Raw genomic sequence first — 10,622 nt, 5'->3', positions numbered from 1 at the left:
CTATCCGGACCCCCCAAAAAGCTCCTACCTAAAGGTCATGCTTTAACGTTTTTAACCATGCTAAGAAGTCTCCTATGAGTAACTCATTCCCCACCCGAGACAAATGCACACCATCCCCCGAATACATACTGTCATCATTAATACAGCCATGCGGAATAGAATGCAATGTCCCGGAACGGAACAACCTACTCACTTTGTTATTAAGCTTTCTAACAGACTGATTCAAAGCAGGAATAGAAATAGCCCCCCGCCACACCTTTCGTGGGATCATATGGGACCACGCAATTGTGCACCCCGGAACTCTCCTCGCCAACCAACTTACAGTGGAAAGCATTGCCTCCAGGAGAAGTCGTCTACCGGTGGTGACCAAATCATTGCCCCCTAAATGTACTATGACTATAGACGGAGGTGACCTTGTCCGCCCTAACAAATCCTCAAAAAATGCTTGAAACTGGTCAATACAGAGACCGCCTCTTCCGTAGAAGGACACCCTGTACCCGTATTCCCCAGCTACGTGAATCATGTCACCTGCTTTGAATACGTCCGCGGCACGCCTCACGTATGAGTGGCCCACGACCCACACCTCCTTTTTCACAGCCGGTGATGTCTGACCGCTGGCCCGGTGTTGGGTCGACTGCATAGCCCGCCCCGCCTCGTAGGCTTGCGCAACTGAAAACCAAACAAAAACAAGAGGCGTGAGTACATCATTACAGCTTTACAACATGTGCAACCGCACATACCTCTTATAACAATTGGAGGACCAACGCCCCACTCGTTTCCCTTGTTCAACATTAAGACCCCTGGCTGTAGCTTCCGTAGCAGCCCCTATCCGAAAGGAATGGGTCCCAAACTCGCCCGGGTTCATGCCCGCAGCGGCAATTGACATCGCAAGCACCCGCTGAAACTGAAATTTCGTCAGTGGGGTGGCGTCCGCGTGTCTCAACAAGGTCCCCCCCCATAATGCCACCCTTCGTGCTAGGTAATCTTCTAAACACTTTACCGGGCACATGGGGGACCCGGGAATCCTGCGTATGATTATGCAGTCACCCATCCCGTCTTGATCGGTCTTGGACCTGACAAAGGAGACAGTCATTGCCTCTCCTCTGATCTGAACGTGTTCTTGGCACAAACCCCCTGCCACATCCTGTTTGTTCCTTGCCACCAGTTCGCTTACCCGCATCGCCCCGTGAAATGCTAGCGTAAAAGCGGCTCGGAACAACACCGCCTCAAACTGAGATGAACATGTGGCAGGGAGTGTAGCCAACAACTGGGCCAACCTATCCAAACCTATCGGGCGCCTCTCATCTACTCTGCGACCCTCAAGGCGTTGCCACCCACGCAGCGCTTTCTGTACAACGAAAGACGCTGTCGGGTCCTGGATACTATGAGCCCTGGCAACAAAGGAAATAGCAGCACGATGCCTCTGGGCCGTAGCCACCGATTTCCCAGCCCTACGTAAGGACATCAGAAAATTCACTACCCATTCCTCGTGGTCCCAAAGCCTCTCTCTATCAGTCCCCAAAAAGGCTAAATAGGACCGAAACGCCCCTTCATATGCCTTCCTCGTCCTTGGTGCTAGACTCTCTCCCACGAGGTGACGAAGTTCGGGGCACGAGAGACCAGAGAGCTTCGGGAAAGGGTGCCGGCTCTGGGTCCGCTGAGGGAAGGAAACCCGAGAAAGCCTGCATATGAAAACGAGACAGTGCATCAGCCGCCTGATTCATTACCCCTGGGACATGTTTTGCTCTGAATAGCACATTCAGTTGCATACACAGTAAAACAATTTCTTTGAGCAGTCTTAAAATCAGTTTACATCGTGCTGCCTGACTATTGATGCACTCGACCACGGTCATATTGTCAGACCAAAATATCACAGAGTGATCTTTGAACCCTTCTGGCCAGGTTCTTAGGGCCACCAAAATGGGGAAAAGTTCCAGGAAAGCAATATTACTTGTCAGACCATTGTCATGCCACCATGCCGGCCACCTTTGTGCCGACCATTTTGTGCCGAAGATGGCACCAAAACCTATGCTACCTGCTGAATCTGTCCATAGCCCCAGCTCTTCAGAGGACACGGCTGGTTTGTTCCAGATGACTCGACCATTAAAGTCCGCCAGAAATGCTGACCAAATACGCACGTCCTGGCGGACCTCAGCCGATAGTCTCGTGCGATGATGGCCCTCCTTTAGGCCGACCATAGCTTGGGCAATTGAACGGGAAAAGGGGCGGGCCATCGGTATAACTCTCAGGGCAAAATTCAACTGTCCCACCAACTGCTGTAATTGATGCAGCGTAACTTTAGATCCATTTAGACACACTTGCAGGGCTGCCCTGAACTTCCACACTTTGTCGGTTGGCAAACGAAAACAACCCTCTCTGGAGTCTAACTCGATCCCCAGAAACTCGAGGCAAGTCGCAGGACCCACCGTCTTACCTGGTGCCAATGGCACACCAAACTGCTTCATTAATACACAAAAGTCGGCCAAGGCCCGGCCACATTCGATATCCCCGGCTGCCCCAAGGAACAGAAAATCATCAAGGTAATGCATTACATGTTGGAATCCCGTCTTCTTTGTGAAGACCCATTGTAGAAAACTACTGAATTTCTCGAAATAGGCACAAGATATAGAGCACCCCATCGGCATACACCTATCCATGTAATAATAACCCTGAAACATGAAACCCAGGAGACGCTGGTCGTCTGGGTGTACCGGGAGCAACCGGAACGCTGACTCGATATCTGACTTCGCCATCAGCGCCCCGGGCCCCAGGCGATTCAAAATGGCTACGGCCTCATCGAAGGATGCGTACCGCACCGAACACACTTCTGGATCTATTGCATCGTTTACAGAAAGACCACGTGGAGCTGACAAATTATGAATCAGTCGGAACTCACCTGGGTCCTTCTTGGGGACCACCCCTAAAGGAGAACAAACAAAATTCTGTACCGGGGGTACCCTAAACGGGCCGGCGACCCGACCTCGAGTAACCTCTTTCCGGATCTTATCCTGAACCACGGTTGTATGCTGCAGGACGGAAAGTTGATTTTTACACTTCTCCACACCCTGAAAGTCCCCTACCGGGATGCGGAAACCATACGAAAATCCGTTCCGCAGCACCCCAGCAGAAGTACGATCCGGGTATTCACTGAGCCAGGGAATCATCGCCAAGGTATCAATCGGGGTAGGTAAAGGCGCCCCTCGGACTACGTTAGACCTGTTTGGCGCCTCCTCTCCCCCCGTTATTACCCGTTTTGGCTCTGCACGTGGACTCAGGATGGGACGACCCGCACCCACTACATTCATGTTTAAATTTACACGATCCCTGGGGCCTGGTACATTTACCTCTGTTGAAATTGAAGCAGAACCCCCTTTTTCCTGTATTGCCGGCAGGTCTCGAGTAATCGTCGGTACTCGTACCTGACCGAAAGGGCGTCCCCCCATATTGGCGGGAGGATTCGCCAACATTACTTCCTACCAATGGCATTTTCAACATACCTGTCTCCTTCATTTTATCCCATGTCAAAGAATCATAACAATCCCAGGTTAAGCTTTTATTATGCTCTTTAGCCTTTCTAAAAAGATTATCGTAGCAGAACCAATGGTTACCCTGATGTGATGTCGAGTACCCCATGATTCGTGATTGATAGGTCGGCAACTCGGAAAGCAACTCGGGCCTACGTTCCCCCAAGATCGACGTAAAAATTCCCCATGCATTGCCCCAATTGCCGATAGTCTCATTTACTTTAAAGGCGGCCATTTTTGCGCGCCAAACACTCGGATGCATAAGATCTTTCTGACCCTTAACATGCTCCACCTCATAATGATCAACAAGCAACGAGAAGATGTTCACATACTCCCCCGCCCAAATCTTCTCCTTAATTGCCAAAGGCACATGTTGACCCAACCTTTCTCTACGAGAGGGTGCTGACTCATCCCTCGCAATCGGCAATGGCCGCTTACCTGCACCGGACGCTGCATCTGCGGTCGCAATCGTCCCTTGTGGCTTGTCAACTATTGCAGCCGGCGCGGACACCTTGGCTGCATCCCGTTTCTCGCGCAATTGCTTCATCAGCGCCTGGGCCTCGGCAGCCGTGGCGCCCTCACTACTGTCGCCCAACCACGCTGCAAGTTGTGCTGCCAGCTCGGGCGGCATATCCTCATTGGACACCGGGGTGACCACCACAGGAATCGGATTCCCCTCCGCCGGTACTGGGGTTGGCGCTTCGAGCGGGGTACAGGGAACCGGGGCGTCTCCCCCCGCTGGTCCCCTCCTCGGCCTCTTGGCTCTTCCTCCCGGAGCTGCTCCAGCCGACGGACGCTCCGGCCCCTCTTCCCCGTCTCTCTCCGCCACCCGCTTCTTCAGCTCAGTCATCTCCTTCATGAGGACCCGAACCATCTGTTCAGTCGTCATTCTCTTCCCGCCTTTCTTGGGCATTTCTCCGACAGAGTATCTGTAAGACAAAAGAAAGATTACAACGCTCAAAATTGGCTCTTCGTTCCGTCTCGAGCTCACGTGCAGCGAGGAGGTGCAGCTTCAGAGCACAGGAACAAGAGGATGCCTTCTGGTCTTGCGTCCCTTTTTATCCGTCTTCAGGGCGGGCGTAAACCCGCCCCTGCCTGCCCCGAGGGCGTGGCCAGCCGCGTCAGTGTCTAGGCCAGCCCACTCTAGGGCGGGAAAGAGCGCGCCCCGGCTACGCCGCTTCGGGCATACCAGCCGAGACGCGCCTCCCGCCCAAAATGGCTTCCCGGGGGGATCGAGGTACTCTGCCATACGTTCGGGGGGACCGAGTGGTCGCCCCTTTCCATTAGTGTTGCCGACATATTGTAACTCGCACGTACATTTGAGAACATAGACACATTCTTGATGGGAATCACAGCATCCGTTAGACCCTCAACAAATTCACTGGTGTTCACACCAAATTTGCATGCCCGGCATGAACTACACTTACGGAAACCTGTTTTGTTAGAGAACCAATTAGATTTGATAATGGTTTCAGGGCTAGTTTTAACCAGAGCATCCCTCATGGAGGGTGCTCGTCGGAAAGTAATATTGGGCATGTCTCCCAACAAAGGGCCCACCACAATGTTTCTTTTTAAGATGGGCCAGTTGGATTTAATAATTTGCCTCATCTTCTTGTGTTGATTGTTAAAGGTGGTGATTAGGCGAATGGAAGACTTTTCAGTTGTATCAACAACCTCTTCTGAAGTAACTAAAGCAGGTTGTTCTACCATTGCAACTGTTTGAGTAGATAAAGCCCTTTTAAGACAGTTAGTGAGGTTAGTGACATCATAGCCTCTTCGTAAAAATCTCTGGTAAGATCCATTCAAACAATTCATGAGGTCAATCTCATTGTTACATATGCGTCTAATTCTTAAAAACTCCCCATAAGGGATGCTTTTAATAAGATGATGTGGATGGTTACTCTGGGCATGTAAAATTGAATTTCCAGCTGTGGACTTTCTGTACATCCTAGTCATGATCTCGTTATTTTTAATGTAGACCTCCACATCTAAGAAGTTGACACTTACATTGCTAATGTTGGCACAGAATTCTAGATTAAGAGAATTGTTGTTGATGTTACTAACAAATTCTTTGGCTGATGATTTACACCCTTGCCAGATTATAAAAACATCATCAATAAAGCGCCACATCTTTACAATGCCAGTTTCGTCCTCCTCCAAACAACTGCGGATCCCACCCAGGACGTGCCTCTCCCACTAGCCCACGTGTAAACACGCGTAGCTGGGGGAGAAGCATGCACCCATGGCGACACCACGCAGCTGCTGGAAGACTTCATTGTTGAAAAGAAAAAAGTTATTTTTAAGGCACAAATCAATCATGCTGACGAGCATTTTACTATGTTCATAATACTTGATGTCTCTAGTAGACAAGAAGTATTCAATCTCGTTTAAACCATCAACATGATTAATAGAGGTGTACAAAGATGTAATATCCATGACTAGAAAAAGATAGTTAGGTTTCCACACAACTTCTTTCAATTTCATTAAAAAGTCACCAGTGTCTTTTAGGTAACTAGGCAAGGCCTCCATATATTCATGTAAATAGAAATCAACAAATTTGGAGAGGGGTTCCAACAGGCTATTTTGGGCGGAAATAATTGGTCGCCCTGGTATCGGTATTGTGCCTTTATGGATCTTTGGTAAAAGATACAAAGTCGGAGTAATAGGAAAATCCTTTTTCAAGAAATCAAATTCCTTCTTACTGATCAATCCTTCCCTCTTCCAAGATGCCAGATTAGAATGTACAAGAGTTTTTACTTTGTTGAGTTCATTGAAAGAGGCCTTCCTGTAACAGGCTGGGTCATTTAATTGTCTTTCTGCTTCCTCTAAATACAACGTACGTGGCCACAAAACAATATTTCCACCTTTGTCCGCTTTATTGACAATGATGTCACCTTTTGACTTAATTTTTCGCATGAGCAAAGAGTATTGTTTGTCTCTAAAGCTTCTTCTTTTCTTGTTCTTAGCCACAGTTTTATTCAGTTCTTTTAGGTCTTCCACAGCCCTATCATTAAAGATGTCGATGGCATCCTGAGGCATCACCGGGACAAACGTAGATTTAGGACAAAAAGGACTATTACCAGCACTGCCACTACTGATTCCCATAGCACCTAATATTTATATATATATATATATATATATATATATATATATATATATATATATATATATATATATATATATATATATATATATATATATATATATATATATATATATATATATATATTAAGAATAGGATTTCAGTTCCAATTAGTCTCTGGCTGAAAACATCCAGGCACTCACGAGCATTATTTCATAGGCTTCTTTATTTATTTAAAGCAATGTCATCAACGCGTTTCGGGAGTCAAGCTCCCTTGATCACAATGTTTTTGCGTTGTCCAGAGCCCTCCCTTTAGTGCATGCAACAAATGATGGAAACAATAGAGGTACTCATAGGAAGACAGACTGTTATGTGCGAATACAGCGGCCATTTTAACACATTCAGAATGCTTTTAACAAAGATGTAACATGAATGCAAACATTTGTTTCCCCGCTTCAGAATTCATTTGCATGTGAATAAACGTCACTGTCCCAAATGAAAATAAGCAAAACATAATGGTGTCGCTCATAAGGACAGTTACGATATTTAAAGTGCAAGTGCAATTTTCATGTTAAAAGCGTTAAAACAATATTTCACAATTTAATTAGGGCAAGTGCCTATTTCAGTAAGTAGGACCCTATTTATAAACGGGAATCATTCATAATTTACATCTCATATTATTTAAGTATTTTGCCACAGTGTATTCAACTTCGCACAGCTATGTCTTATATGGATTTACCTCCGGCTGTATTGATCATGTTAATTCACAGAACCTAATGGGACTATTGCAAATGATAATGCTGGTTAATCATAACAACCTTATTTTTCAATCATAAAGTGCAAGTGCTTTAGTAAACTAGTATTTCTATACTGTAAAAAAATTGACCAGATATTGCACAATAGAAATATTAAGTGCCAGTGCTAAACAGTGCTTTTCGATTTGGATAAAGTGCTAATGCTTCTATGTCAATCACAGTACTTCATAAATGTAAACATTCCACTCATATTACACTCCTATAAATATTTTTTTAAAGTGTCTTAAGTTTCAATAAAGTGCTAATCCTTCAATTTCAACTACAGTACTTCATAGATGTAAACATTCCACTCATATTGCACCTCAGCAAATATTATTCTAAAGTGTCAGTGCATATCACAGAAAAGCAGCATTACTCATCGCAATATAGCTGTCCCTGAGCCAATTTCATTAAAAAACAGTCCATCACTATCCATGCAATTTTAAAGGGAAGGAACTCAGAAAAAAGACCAATAAAATCGAAAATTTTTCATCAATTAAAATCATTAACAAAAAGATTTTCGGATGCAGTTTGGGTATACTCGAGGGTTAGAGAAACAGTTCATTATATTTAAAGTCAATCAGTTCAAACAAGTATAAAGGTCTTCATCGACATTCAAACCCTGTGGCTCCTTACAGTTGAATTCCAATATAAAGTAAGTTTCTAATCTTCTCAATTCACCATTTCTGTCCCCCCCTCTTTTCTTTTTTGGGACCTCTGCAATACATGAGTATCGCAAGCCTTCGGGGTTACTTTGATGATGGAGTTCAAAGTGTCGGGCCACTGGGTAGGACCTATCCTGATTGACTATTGCCCTTCTGTGCTGTAAAATCCGTTGTTGCACAGGTAAAATCGTACTACCGATATAAGTCTTTGGGCATGGGCATTGTAATAGGTAGACAACCTATTCACTTTTACATGTAATGGTGCTTCTTATTTTAACGGTTTTGTTAAAAGTTGTTTTAAAATCCGTGCGATTCATTCCGTGCTGGCACGCTTTACATTTAAAACACTTTTTAAAACCAGGTTTTGGTTTCAACCAGTCAGCATTACTTTTTCTCTTATCCACAAAATCACTACGTACAATCAGATCTTTCAATGACTTAGATTTTCTATAGGTGATTTCAGGGTTCTTTTTCACCTTATAGCCTAATACTGGATCATTTTTGATTAGGTACCAGTGTTTCCTAAGTATGGATCTCACTTCCTTGTGTTTTGTGTTATACGTAGTGATAAATCTTGAGCTTCCTCGGTCTAGTTGAGCTCTATTCAATTTTCGAGATCTAGAGGGCTCAAAGAGTAAAGAGTGTCTGGTTAATTTCCTAGCTTTGTTTGAAGCACCTTTAAGGATCGTCTTGCTATATCCCCTTTCTAGGAATCTCTGGGTCATTTCTATCTCAATGGTGTCGAACTGTTCATTGCTGCTACATGTACACCTAGCCCTATAGTATTCCCCAATATATATATACAACCTTTCACTCCTCCTTAAGAAAAGATTGTCCGGGCCACTTGCAGTTGCAAAAGCGTGTTTATTTGGGAAGGCTTCGCTCGACGCGTTTCGCAGGTAGAACCTGCTTTCTCACGAGAACGAGAAAACTGTTTCCGTGGAACATATACTAATCACATGGTATTAGCGTCATACCTATAGCAATAGAAAACAGACCCGCTGAAAATGCTGCGAGCTATGTTAGCTTTGTTAATGTGTAATTAAGCTCCATAATATAATCACAATACTTTACAATAAATTCATGTCATCATTCAATGCTTGTGGACAAAAAACAGTAAAAGCATTGTAATTCAGCAAAATTCAGTTTCGTGTGTGTTTTCTTAATTTATGTTAAGAAACTCTAACTCGTGCCCTAAAACTTAAGACTTCACAATACGTTTTGGTTTCTTCAGATAAGTACAGCTACAAGTATAACTAACTAATTGCCCCCCCTTTTTCTCGGCCACCTCTTGATGGATCACCCCAAAATTTCCACACAATTCAAAACAGTAGGGCACTTTTTGGGGAAATTTTCATAAAGATTCATCAAGCAGCGCCAAGTTATAAGAAAGTCAAAAAATATTTTTCCAATGGAGGGTTACAGAATCTCCAAAGCTGATATATAAATATTTTATTAAAATGAATTCCATAAAAAAAACATACAAATACATTAAAAAAGCAGGTCAAATTTTTTTTCTGTGTTCATATCCCAGCCTTCGAGCTCAGGAAAGGCTGCCTTTACTAAGTTGACCATATATCCCCTCGGATCGTCCTCCTCAACACCTTCAGGAATGCCTAGAAAACGTAGATTATTCCTCCTGCCTCTGTTCTCTAAGTCTTCGACTTTTTGCATCAGATCCTTGATTACTCCATCATGTTCTAGCCCTTGTTTCTGAAGTTTGCTAAAGTCTGATTCTAGGTTTTCAGTGCGAGACTCTACAGAGGCCATTCTGTTAGATATTTCCAAACATGTTTGGTCAACTTTTTCCACCACTCCTCGGAGTTCCTGGATAGCATCATGATTCCTGTTACTGTCCTTCTTAACGTCTTTGTGGAAATGCTTTATTGAATTTAGTACTTCGCTTAAGGAGGGCTCCCTTCTGTTTATCATATCAGAGCCTTTTTCCTTTGGCGGTGAACTATTTTTTTGCTGCTCACGTTGACGTTGGCGTTCTCTTGGTTCTCTTGATCGGCTATTCCTATGTTTGCCTTGCTCTAAGTTGCCTCCTGGGTCTGTGGTCTCTTCGCCATTTGATTGACAGTGCCTTCTATGTTTTATTCTTCTTTTTCCCCAGTCATCTTTTTTTTTCGCCCCCCCCCCCTCTTTAAGATGGACATCTTGGCTGGATGCCCGAGGCACTCCCAATACTGTAATGTTCGAGGCCTCCACAATTGTTGTTGATAATTGGTATGCTGTGCTCCTCTCAGCAGCTTCGACATCCTCTCCTTCCTCCTCTTTTTCCTCTTCCTCGTTTGAGCTGCTTGTTACGCTAGAAATAGACACGCCTGTCTCGTAGATATCTGAGCCAGATTCTCCACTTGATGTTACAGATTCCAAAGGCAGCTCCCTTTTTGGGGATGATGTCTGTGTTTCAGATGGGAGATGATTGGTTATTGGTGGGGGCGGAGATTCTCTCCCTGTAAGAGTGTTTAATTGTACACAGGACTTTTTCAGCATTATTTCCTTAGCTAAGTCAGTACCAGCTCCTGCAGTTTTTTGTTCAGTGTTTGTATCA

The sequence above is a fragment of the Lissotriton vulgaris genome, chromosome 11 (genome assembly GCF_964263255.1).
Source record: "Lissotriton vulgaris chromosome 11, aLisVul1.2, whole genome shotgun sequence".
Classification (NCBI taxonomy): domain Eukaryota; kingdom Metazoa; phylum Chordata; class Amphibia; order Caudata; family Salamandridae; genus Lissotriton; species Lissotriton vulgaris.
Note: the sequence above shows the minus strand (reverse complement) of the source record.